Raw genomic sequence first — 21,684 nt, forward strand, 5'->3', positions numbered from 1 at the left:
TCTGACCAGAGCACCTTCCTCCATACATTTGGGGAGTTGTCCACATGCCTTTTGGCAAACTCAAAACGTGCCTTCTTATTGTTAACACTAAGTAATGGCTTTTTTCTGGCCACTCTTCCATAAAGCCCAGCTCTATGGAGTGTACGACTAATTGTGGTCACATGTGCAGATACACCAGTCTCTGCTGTGGAACTCTGCAGCTCCTTCAGGGTTACCTTTGGCCTCTGTGCTGCCACTCTCATTAATGCCCTTATTGCCCGGTCTGTGAGTTTTGGTGGCTAGCCCTCTCTTGGCAGGTTTGTTGTGGTGCCGTGTTCTTTCCATTTGAAGATGATGGATTTGATGGTGCTCCGGGGGATCATCAAAGATTTGGATATATTTTTATAACCCAACCCTGACTTGTTCTTCTCAATAACTGACTTGTTTAGAGAGATCCTTGGTCTTCATGGTGTGATGCCTCTTGCTTAGTGGTGTTGCGGCCTCTGGGGCCTTTCAGAAAAGGTGTGTTTATACTGACAGATCAGATACTTAGATTGCACACAGGTGGACTTCATTTCACTAATTATGTGACTTCTGAAGGTAATTGGTTGCACCAGAACTTTTGAGTGGCTTCATAGCAAAGGGGGTGAATACATGTGCACATGCCAATTTTGAATTTTTTATTTATAAATATTCTTTTTTATATACATTTTTTCTCATTTCACTTCACCAAATTAGACTATTTTGTGCATATCCATCACATAAAATTCAGATTAAAAAAATAAATAAAATTATAGGTTGTAATGTAACAAAATAGGTAAAAAGCCAAGGGGGCTGAATACTTTAGCAAGGCACTGTATGTGTCTCACCTGTGCATGCGTTCCTAATGGTGTTTGTACAGAGCTGCAGTACAGATTCAATCGCACGCACCAAAAAGTATATTAGATATGTGTTGGACGGTTACAGGTGTTGGTTAATTAGACTCTGATGCATCATAGTATGGGCATGTGGCTGTGTAGAGACATTGAATTGCTCACATTGGAGGCCATACTCAGACGGATGATCTGTACCTAGCATAGGGCTGGTGAAAGTTCTGGAACCTGGAATGGTGACTGGACTGGAACCAGATGGTAACCGAATTGGTGACCGGACTGGGGCGAAATGGTGACTGGACTGGAACCGGAATGATGATATCGTGATAGTCTCTGTAGAACCACACTGGAGCTTTAGATTTGTGGTCTGTGATAACAGAAACGGACTAGAACCGCACTGACACAGAGTATCAGGGAGCTCAGTACAGACCTGTAAATTCAGAAGAAGTGACATTGTATTGGTGATTTGGGCTTGACAGGAAGTCCCTTTTATAGCAGTGAATAGATGGTTATTGGTTGCTGCGGTCAGTTAGTCTTGGAGCAGCATCCGGATTGGCTGTGGAATGTCAACTACCTGAATTCAACATGGCTGTGCCCATGGCTGGATTTAGGAGGGAACGTTGGTGTGGACCTAAAACACCAGCAAGGTGAGTAGACACAGAGAGAGCAGAGCACTACAGGGAGTCACATCCTGAGACAACGGCAAGCTGTAGAGATCACTGTGTAACATCACACTCTGGGATAGCAGCAGGCTGCTAGATTTGCCAGGCAGAGTCTGTGTGAGTGGACCTCTGCATCAGCCCAGGGCAATGTGTAGAAACAGCATGAGTGGACCTCAACGCCAGCCAGGACATACACATCAGCGGTAAGAAACTTGTTTTAAAAGTACGGAGCGCGACACCCTCTATTTTATAGAGCATAAGGATACAATACTATAAATTAAGGTGGATGACTTACTTTATGGGTAGGCTTACCATAATGTCCCTTTAAACCGGAACATTCATGAATTACACAGGTTCTGTGGCTGGCTGACATCAAACCTACATTTCACCTGGTATTAATTAGCCACAGAACATGTGTAATCCATGAGCGTCCCGGTTTAAAGGGATAGTATGGTAAGCCTATGTTTGGGGCGATTTAATTCACATTTTTTCCTGCGATGTGCCTTTCCAGATCAGTGCATCGTGATGAGCAACATCGATAGATTTTTCTCACACACCCTTCAGGTGCGAAGTAGAATTATCGATGTTGAACTATTGTAATAGGTAAATGTGCACAGCAAATCATTGCAGGGTGTTTGGTGGCCACATCATGGCTAATTCAATTGCTCAGATTAAATTCAGATGCTGTAATGGGTTCATGTCTCCCATGTGGCCTTCTTTTCCAGTACAGTCCAAGTCTTTCCCATCCACTGTGCAAGCAGATGGCTGCAGCTCGGTGGAGTATTTTAGGGCAGTAGGCAATGAGGTTGTAAGAGGTGAAGTGATTAAATGGTATGATATGGGGAGCGTTGGATGGGGTTGATGAAATGGTATGAACTGGAAAGGATTGGATGGGGGTGATGAAATGGTATGATTGGGTGAAGATTGGATGGGGATGATGAAATGGTATGATTGGGTGAGCATTGGAAGCTGATGATGTATGATTGGGTGAGGATTGGACTGGGATGATGAAATGGTATGATTGGGTGAGGATTGGATGGGGGTGATGAAATGGTATGATTGGGTGAGGATTGGATGGGGGTGATGAAATGGTATGATTGGGTGAGCATTGGATGCAGATGATGTATGATTGAGTGAGGATTGGATTGGGATGATGAAATGGTATGATTGGATGGGGGTGATGAAATGGTATGATTGGGTGAGGATTGGATGGGGATGATGAAATGGTATGATTGGGTGAGGATTGGATGGGGATGATGAAATGGTATGATTGGGTGAGGATTGGATGGGGATGATGAAATGGTATGACTGGGTGAGGATTAGATGAGGATGATGAAATGGTATGATTGGGGGAAGATTGGATGGGGATGGTGAAATGGTATGACTGGGTGAGGATTGGATGGGGATGATAAAATGGTATGATTGGGTGAGGATTAGATGGGGATAATGAAATGGTATGATTGGGTGAGGATTGGATGGAGATGGTGAAATAGTATGACTAGGTGAGGATTGGATGGGGATGATGAAATGGTATGATTGGATGGGGGTGATGAAATGGTATGATTGGGTGATGATTAGATGGGGGTGATGAAATGGTATGATTGGGTGAGGATTAGATGGGGCTGATGAAATGGTATGATTGGATGGGGATGATGAAATGGTATTATTGGATGGGGGTGATGAAATGGTATGATTGGGTGAGGATTAGATGGGAGTGATGAAATGGTATGATTGGGTGAGGATTAGATGGGGGTGATGAAATGGTATGACTGGGTGAGGATTGGATGGGGGTGATGAAATGGTATGATTGGGTGAGGATTAGATGGGGGTGATGAAATGGTATGATTAGGTGAGGATTGGATGGGGATGATAAAATGGTATGATTGGGTGAGGATTAGATGGGGATAATGAAATGGTATGATTGGGTGATGATTGGATGGAGATGGTGAAATAGTATGACTAGGTGAGGATTGGATGGGGATGATGAAATGGTATGATTGGATGGGGGTGATGAAATGGTATGATTGGGTGATGATTAGATGGGGGTGATGAAATGGTATGATTGGGTGAGGATTAGATGGGGCTGATGAAATGGTATGATTGGATGGGGATGATGAAATGGTATTATTGGATGGGGGTGATGAAATGGTATGATTGGGTGAGGATTAGATGGGAGTGATGAAATGGTATGATTGGGTGAGGATTAGATGGGGGTGATGAAATGGTATGACTGTGTGAGGATTGGATGGGGGTGATGAAATGGTATGATTGGGTGAGGATTAGATGGGGGTGATGAAATGGTATGATTGGGTGAGGATTGGATGGGGATGATGAAATGGAATGACTGGGTGAGGATTGGATGGGGATGATAAAATGGTATGATTGGGTGAGAATTAGATGGGTGTGATGAAATGGTATGATTGGGTGAGCATTGGATGCGGATGATGTATGATTGAGTAAGGATTGGATTGGGATGATGAAATGGTATGAATTGGAAAGTAGTGGATGGGGGTGATAAAATGGTATGATTGGGTGAGAATTAGATGGGGATGATGAAATGGTATGACTGGGTGAGGATTGGATGGGGATGATGAAATGTTATGATGGTGTGATGATTGGATGGGGGTGATAAATGGTATGATTGGGTGAGGATTGGATGGGGATGTTAAAATGGTATGATTGGGTGATGATTGGATGGAGATGATGAAATGGTATGATTGGGTGATGATTGGATGGGGGTGATAAATGGTATGATTGGGTGAGGATTGGATGGGGATGATAAAATGGTATGACTGGGTGAGGATTGGATGGTCATACATTTTTTTCCATTAGAAATTTTTAACCGTCAATACTTTACCCACACTTAGCACTACTGTATATTGGGCATAATTCAGGTTGGATCGCAGTGTGCGATCCAACCGGAATTTTTGAGAAAAAGATGCAGGCGTATGCGCAGCACCCGTCCTATGCATGCGCCTGCATTTTCTGCGGGGGGGCCGCAGAAAATGCAATCACCTCTGTCTGTCAATCAGGCAGAGGCGTTCGCACAGTGTGGGGGTGGGGGGGGGGCAACGCTCCATTTCCAGGGAGGAGACTGTGCGATGTGGGGGCGGAGCCGGACAATTGGGGGGGCGGTGCAGCGCAAACGGGGGCATGCCGGAGGCATAATCATGGCAGCTGCATGACGTCACATGCAGCCACCGCAATCAGAAAGATGCCGGAGGGTCTCCTGAGGGGGCAGCTACACTACGCCGGCAGGAGGCTTCCTCTGTTTCTGCTAACAAGCAGATATTGCGATGTGATCACTTTTTCTGCTTGTTGCCTTTACTTTCAAGTTGTGTCTGCAACAAACACTCCTGAAATCTATTACATCTGCTTTTCTGCGTATAATAAGAATAAATAACTGGAGATATTGTGCTGGAGACTCACCAGCCAGCTAGCATTTTAATTAACCTCTGGACAACAGTGAAAGCAACTTGCTAACACAGGAACATTTCTGTGCTCTGATACAATGTGTGTTAATCAGCACGGCTTCTTGCTTTCTTCTATCCAAGCGTAGGCGGATTGATCTATATGATCTTGGGGTGAATTTAACCCCTGCTGCTCCTAAAAGGAAGCACTAGCCACCTGTTACACTGTAGATGAATAAGGAATGAGAAATATCTTTATTTTATCATTTTTAGCTTTTGTAGGTTTTATTTATTGCATATTATTATGCATAACCGATAAAGGGGTATATGCAATTGCGGTCGAATACCGGCTGGAATTCAACCGTTTTTTAATTCGACACAATTCGACAGTCACACACCCTCCCGCCGGGACCCGAATTTGACATATTCAATAAAAAACGGATTCGACAGTCCCACTGTCGAAAAACGGACCAATTGACGATAGTGTGCGTCCTGGATTCGACTTCATGGACGGCACAAAAGTGTTTAAAAAACCCTGAAAAAAATTGTGTGGGGTCCCCCCTCCTAAGCATAACCAGCATCGGGCTCTTTGAGCCGGTCCTGGTTGTAAAAATACAGGGGAAAAAATGACATGGGATCCCCCGTATTTTAACAACCAGCACCGGGCTCTGCGTCCGGTCCTGGTGCCAAATATACGGGGGACAAAACACGTCGGGGTCCCCCCCCGTATTTTTCACACCAGCACCGGGCTCCACTAGTCAGAGAGATAATGCCACAGCCGGGGGACACTTTTATATAGGTCCCTGCGGCCCTGGCATTAAATCACTAACTAGTCACCACTGGCCGGGGTACCCTGGAGGAGTGGGGACCCCTTAAATCAAGGGGTCCCCCCCTCCAGCCACCCAAGGGCCAGGGGTGAAGCCCAAAGCTGTCCCCCCCCCCCCCCATCCAAGGGCAGCGGATGGGAGGCTCATAGCCAAGTGTCAAAAAAAAGAATATTGTTTTTTGTAGCAGAACTACAAGTCCCAGCAAGCCTCCCCCGCAAGCTGGTACTTGGAGAACCACAAGTACCAGCATGTGGGGGGAAACGGGCCCGCTGGTACCTGTAGTTCTACTGCAAAAAAAATACTCAAATAAAAACAGTACACACACACCGTGATAGTACAACTTTATTACATACATGCACACCGACACACACATACTTACCTATGTTGACACGAAGTGTCGGTCCCCTTCTCCACGTAGAATCCACGGGTTACCTGTAAATAAAATTATACTCACAACAATCCTGTGTAGATCTGTCCTCTTCAGAGTTTGTAATTCACGTACTTGGCAAAATAATAAAACGCAAAACACGATCCACGCACTGAAAGGGGTCCCATGTTTACACATGGGACCCCTTTCCCCGACTGCCGGGACCCCCTGTGACTGCTGTCAAAGAGGGTCCCTTCAGCCAATCAGGGAGTGCCACGTCGTGGCACTCTCCTGATTGGCTGTGCGCGTCTGAGCTGTCAGGCGAAGCACTCGAGATACACTGTAGCACATAGGCGCTCCATTGTATCCAATGGTGGGAACTTTGCGTCAGCAGTTGAGGTTACTCGTGGTCAACCGCTGACCGCAAAGTTCCCACTGAATATAATGGAGCACCTATGCGCTATGCGCCGCCTGACAGCTCAGACGCGCACAGCCCGCTGCTGGTTGTTAAAATACGGGGGATCCCCTGTCATTCCCCCCCCCCCCCCCCCCCGTATTTTTACAACCAGGACCGGCTCAAAGAGCCCGAGGATGGTTATGCTTAGGAGGGGGGACCCCACACATTTTTTTCTGGATTTTTAACCCATTCCCACCTCTTCCCACTGAAAAACATGCTCTGATCTCTCCATATTATTTTAGTCAGTAAAAAAAAAAAAAGATATTCTTTTTAAAAATATATTAAATAATACTTGTGGCTCCTAAATAGACAAACCAAGTAGATGATCCCTTCTAATATAAATAGATATACTATTAGCAATAAAAAAAAACACAAAAAAAAATGTTTTTAAAATTTTTTATTAGATCCCGCCAGCAAAATGTGGCGGACTGAAATTGACGAAATGACTGTCGAAAAGCACTGTTGTCGAATCGACATTCTTCAATTGAATATACTTTTGTTGAAAAGCCGCATTTTTACCATTGCAGACATGTCGAATTTGACAAATGTAGAATTGCGGAAAGTCGAATCTGAAATGGCAGGTTTTTTGTCGAAAAGTACTGTATTGCATTGTCGAATCAGTTTTGTTTGTCGAAAAATGCCCCGTTTTTCGACATCTGCGGCAATTCGACCACAATATACCTGATAGCCTGCCTGTTAAAACATGACCGCTAATCTATTGTCCATGTCACAATGTGGCCACTTTTCTAAGAGAACACCAAAACTGTATTTGATTCTGCCCCTCTCCCCTACCCCCCCCCCCCCCCCCTAAAAAAAAAAAAAAAAAAAGAGGGAGGGAGAGAACAGTGAAGAGAGGGATCTAGGCTCGGCAGTCCGATAGAGGAGGGGTAGGTGGGGGAATACATTGAAAAGGACATGTATGTGAAGTTCATGTCCAGCGGCAACCTTTTAATCCTTGTAGATTATTACAGAAAGGGATGTCAGACATTAAAGTACGAGGCGCATGAGTTCTAAAATTTGGAAAAAGCCGGTCTGAACTCTGTGTATGCCATTAGTAACAGCTTGTCTCACAGTAGCCGGAAGCACTTTCTAGCTCGCTGCTGGTTGACAAGTGGTAGCTGTAAAAGTAATTTGTTCTGGTGACAGGGTACGGATGGGACAATTGTTAGGTAGAGAAGGGCACATCTGTATGTAGTACTGTAGCTATAAGATCTTTGATGCCTTGCCAGGTGGCTGAGAGAGCAGATATGTAGGGATGAACCTAGGGCGGACCAGCTTCTCCAGCGTCTGTCAGCAACATCTGGGGTAATCCTATTGAGTCTCGCAGGTTTATAATACCAGCGGTAGAGCAGGTTGTAAATGTTCTCTGTAATTAGTGCACAAATAATGCTTGCTGCTGTGTTATCTCATATTTCCTCCCAGTCACCATTATCTATCATCTTCCCCTGATCTGTTTCTGCACTAGTCCAGGAGGATCTTACCAAAGTTGTACACTAATGCATTCACAGCTGCGATCCCGTACGCAGCGGATATAGGAAAATATACTAATGCACTTGCCTGGAAATGGATGAGACGCCCACCAGCGGCCTCGCAGATCCCATCATCTGCATATAATCACGCAGCGGTGGTTGCAGATCCTCCAATAACCGTCCATCTGAGTTACTCTGTGATCGCGCAGTATGGGCGCGGTAATTGAGACACTGGCGCCATGTTTTCTCTACATGAGATCGCAGGATGTGTAGGCAGAGACACCTTTAAAACAGTTTTGCCGACACTCCCTATAACCGCACCAGAACGGTTGCTGACTGTCAATCACTTTGCAGATAAATACTCACTGCGAGCGGTATTGCTAAGGTGCCTCGACACATGCGCAGTATGACCGCAATGCATGTGCATCCTGACAATTATGGCTCGGCCTCATAAACATCTCTGAATAAGGCCCTGAGTGTGCATCGGGCCCCTTGATGAAGCCCATTGTAAAACCCAAAAATCAAAGATTGCTAAGGGCCTGTGGATTATATAGTCTTTAACAGTGAAAATGTCTTACGTGATAAAATGTCCTAAGTGATCAGAGATACTGTATCTCCTAGTGTTAGGCAACGTAACATTACAGACTGCAGTTTTCTGCCATGATTCTCATTGGGCAGTGTGGTCTGGACAATTTGCTGTGCTGTGAAAGCTAAGCTTTTTAACATTTGGCCCATCTTCAGATGCCGTTAGCCAATCTGACCATGGGGTGAGAGTATCAACTTCTGCCAACCTCCTTGCTGTTCCAGCAAGATTTTTATTTTTATAAATTGCCACTAAAGTCCTCATTGCTGCAATATACAGTGCATCCGGAAAGTATTCACAGCACTTCACTTTTTCCACATTTTGTTATGTTACAGCCTTATTCCAAAATGGAATAAATTAATTTTTTCCCCTCAAAATTCTACACACAATACCCCATAATGTACATAAGTATTCACAGCCTTTGTCATGAAGCTCAAAATTTAGCTCAGGTGCATCCTGTTTCCACTGATCATCCTTGAGATGTTCCTACAGCTTAATTGAAGTCCACCTGTGGTAAATTCAGTTAATTGGACATGATTTGGAAGGTCCCACACTTGACAGTGCATGTCTGAGCGCAAACCAAGCATGAAGTCAAAGAAATTGTCTGTAGACCTCTGATACAGGATTGTCTCAAGGCACAAATCGGGAGAAGGGTACAGAAAAATATCTGCTGCTTTGAAGGTCCCAATGAGCACAGTGGCCTTTATCATTCGTAAATGGAAGAAGTTCGGAAACCACCAGGACGCTTCCTAGAGCTGGCCGGCCATCTGAACTGAGCGATCGGGGGAGAAGGGCCCTAGTCAGTAAGGTGACCAAGAACCCGATGGTCAATCTGTCAGAGCTACAGCATTCCTTTGTGGAGAGAGCAGAACCTTCTAGAAGCACAACCATCTCTGCAGCAATCCACCAATAAGGCCTGTATGGTAGAGTGGCCATACGGAAGCCACTCCTTAGTAAAAAGCGAATTGGCAACCCGCCTGGAGTTTGCCAAAATGCACCTGAAGGACTCTCAGACCATGAGAAACAAAATTCTCTAGTCTGATGAGACAAAGATTGAACTCTTTGGAGTGAATGCCAGGTGTTAAATTTGGAGGAAAAACAGGCACCGCTCATCACCAGGCCAATACCATCCCTTCAGTGAAGCATGGTGGTGGCAGCTGTGGGGATGTTTTTCAGCGGCAGGAACTGGGAGACTAGTGAGGATAGATGGAAAGATGAATGCAGCAATGTACAGAGACATCCTGAATGAAAAGCTGCTCCAGAGCGCTCTTAACCTCAGACTGGGTCAACGGTTCATCTTTCAGCAGGACAATCACCCTAAGCACACAGCCAAGATATCAAATGAGTGGCTTCCGGACAACTCTGTGAATGTTCTTCAATGGCCCAGCCAGAGCTCAGACTTCAATCTAATTGAACATCTCTGGAGAGATCTGAAAATGGCTGTGCACATGCGCTTCCCATCCAACCTGATGGAGCTAGAGAGGTGCTGCAAAGAGGAATGGGCGAAACTGCTCAAAGGTGGGCCAAATTTGTGGCATCATATTCAAAAGACTTGAGGCAGTAATTACTGCCAAAGGTGCATCAACAAAGTATTGAGCAAAGGCTGTGAATACTTATGTAGATGTGATTTCTTAGTTTTTTATTTTTAATAAATTTGCAAAAATCTCAAAAAAACTTTTTTCACGTTGTCATTATGGGGTATTGTGTGTTAAATTTTCGAGGGAAAAAATGAAATTATTCCATTTTGGAATAAGTCTGTAACATAAGAAAATTTGGAAAAAGTGAAGCGCTGTGAATACTTTCCGGATGCATTGTACATTGAATAAATTATCGTTTAAGAGGCCCCACTGCCATCAATGATAAATAAATCTCTAAATCCGCTATATTAATTTTAGGGTCTTCTTGCATATTGTTATATTGACAATTTTGTGTTTAATAAGTGCATCAGTTATTGTTATGGCGAACTTGCCACCTACAAACAGGCAGCCATGTTGTTTTGTGAACCAGTATTCTTGAGCATACAGCTTGGATCCCAGTGAATGTATAGACCAGGAATAGCACATCCCAGAATCCCACTGTGGAACTGCACATCCCAGAATGCCCTAACACTCAGACTGTGGTAGGACATGGTAAACTGTGTATTTCCACAGCAGATGGAGTGCCACAGGTTGCCTACTTCTGGTATAGGCTGAATATTGGTTCAGTCCACAAATGCCCCCACTGTCTGCAGCTGACTGGTGACATTACTAAGGTAAAGCCTAATTTGTGTTAAATATGTATTAAGTATAAAATGTGTTTTCCTATAAAGATAAGTTGTGCCTGAAGTGTGAGCATCCCTTAAAGACAGCAGCTGCCTGCAGCTGGTGTCTGCGTGACATCCATTAACACCCTCTGTCTGAGCTTGTTCCTGAGCCACAGGCCTGTTCTACATGATATAATAAACCATAAACGGCTGGGATTTTACAACATTAAAAACAAGCTTCTTAGGCATACATATGCTGTTTATGTCAGCTTCTGCTGAAAGCAGTGCAGGCCATCTGTGGCTCTCCGACTGTGGTGGGACTAGAACTCGCAGCAGTACCCACTTGTGTCATGGAGACTGGATGTCATAATAAGGCTACATGAAATTATGCTGTTAGAAACAAAATAACATCATCTTATTATATAGCTTGCCTGATTCTGAGCCCGAAGAATCTGCTGCACTATGCGCAAAGTACCGATGGTTGGTACTTTGCACATGCGCAGGACCTGTATTACGCACTATGGGGGTCATTCCGACCCGATCGCTCGCTGCAGTTTATTGCAGCGCTGTGATCGGGTCGGATCTGTGCTGGCGTCGCAGTGCGCCGGTGCATGCCGGGCGGCCGTTGTACTGTAGCGATCGCCTCCGTCTGATTGACAGGCAGAGGCGGTCGCTGGGCGGGAAGGGGCTGGATGGCGGCGTTAAGCCGCCGTTTAGGGGGACGCAGTGGCCGGACCATTGGGGGGGGCGGGCCGCGGCTGCTGCTTGACGTCACACGCAGCCGCTGCGACCCGGGCAGCGAGGATGTTCTCCCGGCCAGCCGCAGGAGCTGCGCAGGCCGGGAGTTGCTCCTGAAATGCAACCGCACCGCTGTGCGATGCTTTTGCATTTCTGGAGGGGGGGGGCGTCACCGCATGTCTGAGTACCTTATCGTAGCTGTGCTAAATTTAGCACAGCTACGATCAACTCGGAATGACCCCCTATGTCTGCAGATGTCAGTAGATTGACAGTCTGCAACGATTTCGAAGGTAGAGAGGGTGCGGCACTGGCCTCCATTTTCCAGAACAGAGGCATTTCCAGCCCGGTGTCTCCGTCTGAAGATTTCCTGGCGTCGTGGGTCACACATTCAGATGATGGTGCCGCAGGTAATCTGAGGACGCAACACATGAAGTAGGTGTCTACTTATATCGCCCCCTGCTGCATTACCATATTAGTGCATCGCTGCTTCCAAGTAACAGCAGCCATGCACACTCCAACCACATTTGGATTAGGCCCTGTGTGCAATAAATCTCATAGCTTGCTGAAAAAGGATATCGCATAATTAGATCAGGCCATATTATCTCGAGTGACACAAAACAGCACTATGTATCATGCCGCATAGGCAGCCAGGTTCATTTTAAAGGAACTCTAACCCTCAAAATTGTCTTTGCTTATTTATGGATCGCACAGGGAACTATTTATGTAAGATCCAGTTTTGTGCGAACCCTCTGTGCAGGCCATCAGCAGATTCAGGGGGTTGAGTCTGCTACCTGTCTGCCTCATCTCTTTTATTTTCAGTCCTGTTCAGAAGCTAGCCACGCTGACAGTTATGTCATACCCCGACCATGACACACACATTCCTCAGAACTACATCATTGACTCAAATTCTTTTATGGTGTAGGACCTGTAGGTGCTTTCACTTCTCAATAAGGGGGAGAGTTATCAAAGTACGGAGAGAGAGCGAGAAAGGGATATGTTACAGGCTGTGTTTTTTTGTTTTAATGGCAGGAGCTGATTGGTTGGTACTGTCTTTCTGCTTTATCGTTCTGTAAGGTTTGATAAAGAGACTGGAGAGCTCTGTGTCTGACCATGAAATCACAGGCATACGACACTTAACCTTCTGGGTTCCAGCTTCCCTCTCTGGCTTCTGTTAGACTCTGTTGCTCATCACTGCAAGTGTTGACCCCTAACTGGAGAATATACCATCTGTATCTATATGACTTTGGTAGGAGAGAAAATGATTATTGGGAAGAGAAGGTAAATGATGGAACCTAGGACTTGGTGAGCAGTATCATAGACGTTAAGAGTCATTCATTCCTGCATTAGACAAATACAAAATAAAATGCAAATATATTGGGTTAGTGACAATTGTCCTGGATCCACCAAGAGAGCAGGCCTTACTTATATTGTAATTGTCGATTTACATACAGGACTAAAAGCAACACTTTAAAAACACATTAAATACACTTTAAAATGGAGCCGCTGCGGCCGCTGTGATCAATCCTTAGCCTACGTACTTTTTACACCGTTAGCGTACAGAGCCCCGTATCGTGTACGCACTTTGCGTACAAACGCCGCGCTGTCCGTACAAAGTACACGCAGTGCGTACACACCCAAAGACACGCCGTGAGCACTTTGCAGCTACACGTGTGACTGAAATACACTTATACCCTTAGCAGGGAAAAGATACACGACACCAGATTGTATTTAAGATGCTGGGTTCCGACACACCAACATATAATTGCTGAAAGGGGGTTACAATAACAACTATACAATACAATAGAAAAATAAGGCTACAGTCAATGGTACATACGTTTTGGTTTCGCCTGCGCTTCCTGGCCCTGGCTTTTTATACAATAGTCCAAAACCTAACACAATGGAAACTGTAATCTCATTGTCCATTGGACACATGGATGGTCATGTACAGTACAGGAGAGGTCATAGGTCGGTTTGAATAGGTGGGCGATGTCTGTTCCAGGTGCACTTGTAGATGGTCTCCTCTGGGTTCCCGCCGCATACCAAGTGTACAGTAAATACAGTTAATATTTATATTCTCCTCCTGCGCATAACTATTCGCAGGAGCGTGCGATCTTCTGCAAACCAACACCGGAATATTGCCCTTAATAAACCCTACAGCTGGATACCAAACACCACCTTATAACCCAGTTCTGTCCCCTCCGATCCTGTAAAGGTGAATCCCTTTGTTCTGATACCATTTAAACTAGTGTAATTTGCTGGTGCAGGGAGACTATGTGTACATTGTGCACTATTTGGATTAAATATGTAATGTGTGTTTATGGCTTTTCCATGCGATTACAAACACTACCGTAATTACTCATACCACGCGCTAATACGCAGGACCACGGGAGCGACAATACGCAAATTGCGAATATGCGCACGAACGGAAGAACAAGTACACGCATGGAGGCCATCTGTGTGTAGTTTGTACGTGATGTGTGTACTGCAATATTTTTTGACTTCGACAGTCCACCCTTTGGCACTCATCAATAAGTGCCACTAACTAATCAATAAACAGAAAAATATCTATACAATATATATATATATATATATATATATATATATATAGAAGCTTGGATCATCGGAGGAGAGTTGCAGGTGGGAAATGTATGACCTAGTGAGATAGTTAAAAGCATGTACAGTATGTATGAATCCATGTCTGAGGGGCATGTATCATCGTGCCATATATGTTCTAAATAAACTTCGAGGTATTGCGAAGTATACATTAAATCCTTCTCATCCCGTATTAAGGGTCTGTAAATGGGCAAACAAACACTACTGAGCTCTTTTGGGCTTCTTATTCCAACAAATGGGGTGCACATTTAATTGATGATACATGGGGGGGAATATATGTGAGTGCTAGTATATGTGGATATCACCTGTTGACTATGTGTGCCGTTAACAGGAGGTTGCAGAGATGAAGATAAGACACATATATAAAAATACATTCACATAAACACTTTGGGTAGGGCTGACGTCTTTTCCGGTTGGATGTATCTGGGCAGAGGGGGAGACAAAGAAAAACGGGTGAAAGACACAGGCCATGAAATTGTTATGCACACCAGTGCCAGCAGGAATGTACTGGTGTCTGAACGGTGAGGGATGCAAAACAAATGAACTCACAGACAGACTGGGGAATATGACATTACATACACAGAAGGTGATGGGGTAACAAAATAAACACAAAGTGAACAGAGAAGCCCAAAGGCTAAGAAACTGGGTGTCTCCCTAGTATTAGGAATGCTCAGATGGAAAGAAGCGAGATGTAGTGATTTAATACGTAGAGAACCCGAAATGCTGTTGCTAAGGGCAACAGCAAAACCCTGAAGGGTTACCAACGGGTGTGGCAGTAAACTCCTTGGTCAGAGATGGAATAATAGACACAAGGAGAGTCTCCACAATCCTAGTCCTCACTTGCAGTGCACTGGTTCAGCTTACTGCCACTAAACTGACACCTGAACACCTTGCACAGTGAGAAAGGATTTTGGCAGGCAAGTCTGAGAATACAGCCGCAAACTTGCTAGGTTCACAGAGTAGCAAAAGAACCCCAGCAGGTTAAACGACTGACTCTAGTCTTACTGCTAGGTCTGGATTGGCAGAGTGTAATACCAAATCCCAAGGCCTATTTGCAGTAAGCAACAAACAAATACAAAGTTTACACAGTACTAGCTAGCTTTCAGGAACTGACTAACCAACAAAGATTCAGCAGCATCTGCCTAACCTGAGAAGAGGGTTTATATAGCAAGTGCTGTCCACGCCCCACTCAGACCTCACAGACTGTGAGCACAAAAACCAGCACCGGATCCCCTGCCGTGCACAGAGCCTGTAGCCACTGCACAGCAAAAGACCCGAACCGGAGTATCAGCTACGCTCAGGTTACTCCGCTAGCACTTGTCTCCCGGTTGCCATGACGACGTGGCAGCACAGAGCAGGAGACCCTAACAGAAATTCATTTGCAATCCTTATCATAATGCTGTCTCTATGGATGGATCATAAATTAAATCTGCTGCTGTAACAGCGCCCTCGATCCTTAGACTCATCAAATTTGTGCCGTGCTTGCGCCGCGTTAGAATTAATTATGATGACTCCCAGGATACAAAGGAGAAACTTCCCCACACTCGTAATGACATTTTGAGCCCACTCTCCTAAACCTGAGAACCATTTGCGTGGGTTCAACCATGAGACCCAGCCGGTCAGTTCATTACCCACAGTCACTAAGGTAAGGTTGTGCTTCCTCCTGAACTCCCACTTCAATTGCAAGATCTCGTCCATCTTCTGATCGATGATCTCCGTTGGGTCGTCAGTGCTGTTCGTAATATATGTACAGCACTTCACACCATATTGAGTTGCCAGAGTAACACAGTACACCCCTGTCACGGCTGTAACATAATTAAGGACCATCCTCTGCTGGATCAGCTCCTTCTTGTAGGCTTGTAACTCCCTTCCCGTATACCTGAAGGTGTCATCATACATTTCAGTGATATTATCTATCAAGTTCGCTAGCGCATGGATGTACCTATAATTTATAGTTCCCCTTGCAGTACGGGTAATATCTAATGCGAGAAGGAATTGAATCCCAGTGGATTAATGGATCACATCCGAGGCTGCGTGCTCTGCCCTATCTATGAGGTGTCTCTTGATGATGTGTTCATAATGAGTATGAGTATAAGGAGTCTGAGCGCTGCGGTGAACGTATTTCATTCTATTGTGGGTTATGGTCATGACCTCTGGTAGTACCCTTCCAATGTAACACAATCCCTCAGAGCTCGGAGTAAGCCACTTATACGCTTTCCTCCCATATATGAAATATGCCTCATCTGGGAGAACATAGGGGACAAAATGTAACATGACCATGTTGCAAACTTTCCAGGTGAAGAAACCAATCCCTAGTTCTCTCATTTGCTCAATACAAGTATCGGGCTGGATGATATGGGCACAATACCCTGACGATACTTCTCCAACCCACATGGTCTTGCTTCCACGAGTATACCTATACCGGAAATACCTCCCACTGTTGGCTATTTGGCGTACAAGTTCAGAGACTATGGGTATCCTATCAGCTCTATGTGAAAAGGTCATTGTCTGGTTATTCCACGTCACTTCCCAATTTCCCGGTTTTCGGTAATTGGAAATATTGAAACATAATAAGGATCTGTCTACATGATACTGGTGGAGCTTCAAACTAGGGGCCTAGAAATATTGAATTTCTTGTCCACCGGTCTCCCACCCCGTAATTCGAGTACCTCATCTATTGCTAAAGGGTATGGTACTAATCCTGACTTGCTCTGTCCTTGAGGTACCTGTGAGCCCACCCAACATTCTGTCTGGTTTAAGACCTTACCCACTAGTGAGTGGTAATCACTCAACGGATGACGGTCCATGTCGATATTAAGGTTGGACTGATATCTCAGGATGCACCCATCCTCAACTATATTCTCACAATTCCTACAAATGCAATATTCATCAGACAATAACCCCTCACAGTGCCTCCGAGCTTCTTGACTACCAGAGCGCTTACTGATGCCAGCCTTTACCAAAATGATGTGCTGATCCTGAGATCCTACAAATTCGTACTTGCCATCAGAACCCATTCCAGATCCCTGCTCGGCCTCTCTGGGACCCTCACCAAAACAAACTGTCCTTATAAAAACCAGAATTACTAACAGAACCCGAAACACACTCTCTTGTGATCGATCCATTTCGTTAGGGGAAAGGAGGAAAATAAGAAGGAGAAAAGAAAGGAAAAATGTAGGTGGAGGTGAAAAAAGAAAGTGGTACGACAACCGTTCTAGCTCTTGTTACTCTCTGTGCTCAGATGCCCTTCAACAGTCCTGCCTCTCAACTTTCCCGGAACAAATACTCTAGTGTCTCTTTGCTTTGCTCTTTGGACACACAGTTCACTTTGCTCTTTGAACACACAGTTACCAAACCACAAAAACTTGATGAAACTGCACGAGTTCTCTCCGGGTCAGCGACCTGCTTGCAGTGGGACGAGTGTATCCACATCTCTCTTTCGGCGACCTTCAATGCTGTTGTGCTGGTTAACAAGACTTGATATGGTCCTTCCCACCTGTCTATGAGGCAACCTGAGCGTAAGAAATTTCGAAACATCACATAATTCCCAGGTTCAATGACATGACAATTACTGTTCGGTAGGTCAGGAATCACCAGCTTTAAATTTCTCTGTTGATTTTTCAGCTGCTGGCTCATCCCAACCAAATATTTCACAGTCACTTCATTATTACATTTCAAATCATCCTGGGGGTCTATCATTACATGAGGTTGTCGACCAAAAAGGATTTCAAAGGGTGATAGGTTAAGGGGAGACCTGGGAGTGGTTCTGATGCTGTACAACACTAGTGGCAAAGCTTCTGGCCACGACAATCCAGTTTCAACCATTAATTTGCTCAGCTTGTTCTTAATAGTGCTATTCACTCTCTCCACCTTTGCACTCGCCTGTGGACGGTACGGAGTATGCAGCTTGCTATTAATTCCCATCAGTTTGCACATGACCTGAAAGACTTCACCTGTAAAATGGGTACCCCTATCACTTTCAATTATTCTAGGGATACCATGTCTACACATAAATTCCTGCACAATTTTCTTTGCAGTAAACGTAGCAGTATTTGTGGCAGCAGGGAACGCTTCTACCCCATTTGAAAATACGTCAATACAAACTAACACATATTTTAAATAACTACAGGGTGGTAACTGTATGAAATCGATTTGTATTACCTGAAAAGGACCGTCTGTCGGAGGGATATGGGATGGCTCTGTTGGTATTGACTTTCCAATATTCTTCCTCAAGCAAGTAAAACATGTCATTGCTCTCTTACGTGCATGAGAAAAGAATCCTGGCGCACACCAGTAGGCTCTCACCAGCTTACACATACCCTCTTTACCCAGATGAGTCAGACCGTGTGCCGCCTCAGCTAAGCTTGGAAGATATGCTCTGGGGGCTACTGGCTTACCTTGTCCACCTGTCCACAGTCAAGAGGATTCCTGGCCATATCCCTTTGACCTCCAGACTGCCCTTTCCTGTAATGAACACAAATCTTGCATTTCGATGTGTTTAACTGTTGTGTATTATCAGTTGTTTGAAGTAAACCGTCTGTGGAAAGTGAAAAGAGAGGGGAAATAATAAAAAGAAATTTTGTCAGATTTGCGTTCACCATCAGGCTGTCACACCATCATGCATATCGGTGTCTATGCACAGTCTCCCTTCACCAGTATTCTCATTCTCCACCCTTTGTGCATGACCAGGCACACTGCGTAAATACTGGTGTCCCTATGCTGGTGAGATATACTGGATTTGGGCAGAGCTCTGAAAGACCGAGTAGGCATGTGGCGTTTGAACTATAATCCTGTCAGTGAACGTAAGAGAGGAAGAGGAAACTTTGAAGACAAATCACATAGAGTTTAGTAACAGATAAGTTTGTAGAGGCAAAGAATATTTTACTAAATTTGACATCTGGATTGGGCACTACGGGGGAATGATTCTCTACTCTGTCTGCTCCCCTAAAAGAAATTCTATGTGTGTTATATCTCTACTGGGACTATCCCAGCCATCAATCCAGTGTCCTGTCCATTCTAAGTTCATAGGGAACCCGGTATCTTTGAGATAATTTCCTCTACCTGTGATGGACATGCATCTAGAACAGTGAAATGCAACATTGGTCTTCGTGGGTATCCAACATATTTTGTGCTTCCTGGGTGGGAGCACTCTATATGTATACCATCTCTAACAAAACTCCTGTTAAGTTACTTAGAGGTCACTTCTGCTAGAGAGAGAAGCAGAAGTTTAGAGACCTCCTCCTAACCCCAGTAAGTTCTGTCAAAATAGTAAAGTTGCATTTATTCCATTCTTCCCATTAACCAAATCTGTGTTGTTGTTTTTTATATGTCTCGTGATTCCTTACTATATGTCCCTTGATCCCGTCTATGTGTTTAATAACGTGGCTTGTTTTCTCTGTCTAGGGGTCTATATTGGCTATGTGTTCTACTACTCCTACAATCTCTGGCAACATGCCCTTCCTTTTTACAACTGTAACATATTCTCGGTCTTTTCCAAACAGCAAGGGTCTGGGGTTTAGGCTGATGAGACTTTGGTGTAAGAGCCTGTATACTTTCAATCCTCAGCCTCTCCTCCTGTTGTTTTCTACGCCTAACAATATTCTTGTGGTGTACAATTGCGCACTCTCTAAGACAAGCTACTGTGACCCCTTTCCAATTAGGCAAAGATGTTTGTACACTGTCCCTTACTGTCTTATTGAGTCCGTCCATTAGCACAGAAACAGCCACTTCCCTATAATTCGCATCGTTCCCTATATCTGATACCCCAATGTATCTATCCATTCTTTGCAGGGCCCGATGGAAATATTCAGATGTCATTTCATTTTCCCTCTGTTTTATGGAGAAAATTCTTCTCCACTCAATGGGGAAACACAGCTCTAGTTACCTATTAATTTGTTCTATATTTTCCTGATTGTTTCTGTCATTCATAAGACTATCCGACTCTAATCTACAATCAGTGATAAATTTTTGGGTGTCAATATTATTGGGTAGGCACGCTTTCAAAACTATCCGCCAGTGTGTGTTTGTCGGTTCATACGCATTACCCAGATCTCTGATAAATTTCTGACATCTGGCTAAATGCTTCCGAGGGTCGGGGAATTCTGAAATGATTGATCGCAGCTCATCTCTGGGCCACGGGCAATACATTGCATTATTCCTGGTGAGGATTACTCCCTGACTATCGGTTCCCCCATTGGGAGTTACTATTTCCAAGACAGGGTGTGATTCTACCATTCCGTTCCTAATCTGTTTACTGTGAGGTGTTGTTGTCTCTGTGCAATGAACTGTCTCATACTTACCGGTAGCTGTGACCTCACTAGTTCTTTCATTGGGGAATATTGTTACTGCTCTACCTGGTTGGGCAGGCCCCACCTGAGTGTCCTGCAAAGTGACTGCTTGGAGGAGAGCTGGAATTTGGCTGGATCCTTCATCTTCCTGTGACCTATAACCTTGAAAAGACTTCAAAACAGGATACATCATGCAAAAATTAGGGTTAATACATTGTTTTTGCATACTACTATCATTTACGGATATACCATTGACTGTAGCCATCTCTTCCCCTTTGACCTGTGTCGACACTGGTGTGTTTGTGTTCTCATTCCCGCTAGGTTTTGAACCTGTTTTGCGAATTTGTTCTCTTTGCATGTCCCCCTCCTGTTGCCATAATTTTAAACAATCATTATGTCTAATCCTTTGTTTTCTGGATTTAAGAAGACATATTCTACTGCTTACATTCTGCAGTACCTGGTTCAAAGTTGCCCACCCTAGGGAATAGTTACCTATCATTGTTAGTCATACATACCCACTCATTGCATAAAACTTCTGTGTGTGAACCATATTTTTCACACATGATAAACCTTGCTGAGCCTTTTGGCCACAATTCTACCTGAACCCTGTCTAACGTCTCTTGAGCAACTGGCTCCCATATTTGTGGGTCTCTTCTAATAATTTTAAAAAATTCCCACAAACACCAAAATACTCAATATAAGTAGACGGTGGAAGTAAACCCGAGCGCCTTCCACTCGCTCTCGCCCAGGCTGGCAAGTACAACGATACACTGTTGGTAGCGGATCGCAATGTACCCAACTTAGGGCTCCTATCAGACCTTACACCGTAATTTCTTTCGGTGGAAGTTCTGTTTGGAATATTTTCCTGAGAGAGGCAGTGAAAATTTCCTTTTCGGTATCTTTCAACTGGAATTGTTTGTAGGGTGAAAAACAGAGAAATTGGATAACTATCTTTCACCCTTTCCAGTGAAGCCCACCAGGGAGATTTCCCGAAGTTATCAAAGAAAAACCCCTTTGTCTATACAATCACGTCTGCGTATGCTCTTCCACAGTGCATATGACACAATAATATCACGTTGCGCTGTGCAGAACAAACGGACATGTGATGCAATAGCACAGCCTATAGATACTAGTTATCTATATGCCCTACGATTGCTGTAGACCACCTAGCCTAGACC

At 44.5% G+C, this 21,684-nt stretch overlaps 1 protein-coding gene across 8 annotated transcripts in view; it reads left to right on the forward strand.

Moving 5' to 3' along the window:
• Positions 1 to 21,684, forward strand: part of GRID2IP (Grid2 interacting protein) — a 316,826-nt gene that overhangs the window by 168,157 nt on the left and 126,985 nt on the right. The gene's annotated exons all lie outside the window — the stretch shown is intronic.

The sequence above is a fragment of the Pseudophryne corroboree genome, chromosome 7, assembly GCF_028390025.1.
Source record: "Pseudophryne corroboree isolate aPseCor3 chromosome 7, aPseCor3.hap2, whole genome shotgun sequence".
Taxonomy (NCBI): Eukaryota; Metazoa; Chordata; class Amphibia; order Anura; family Myobatrachidae; genus Pseudophryne; species Pseudophryne corroboree.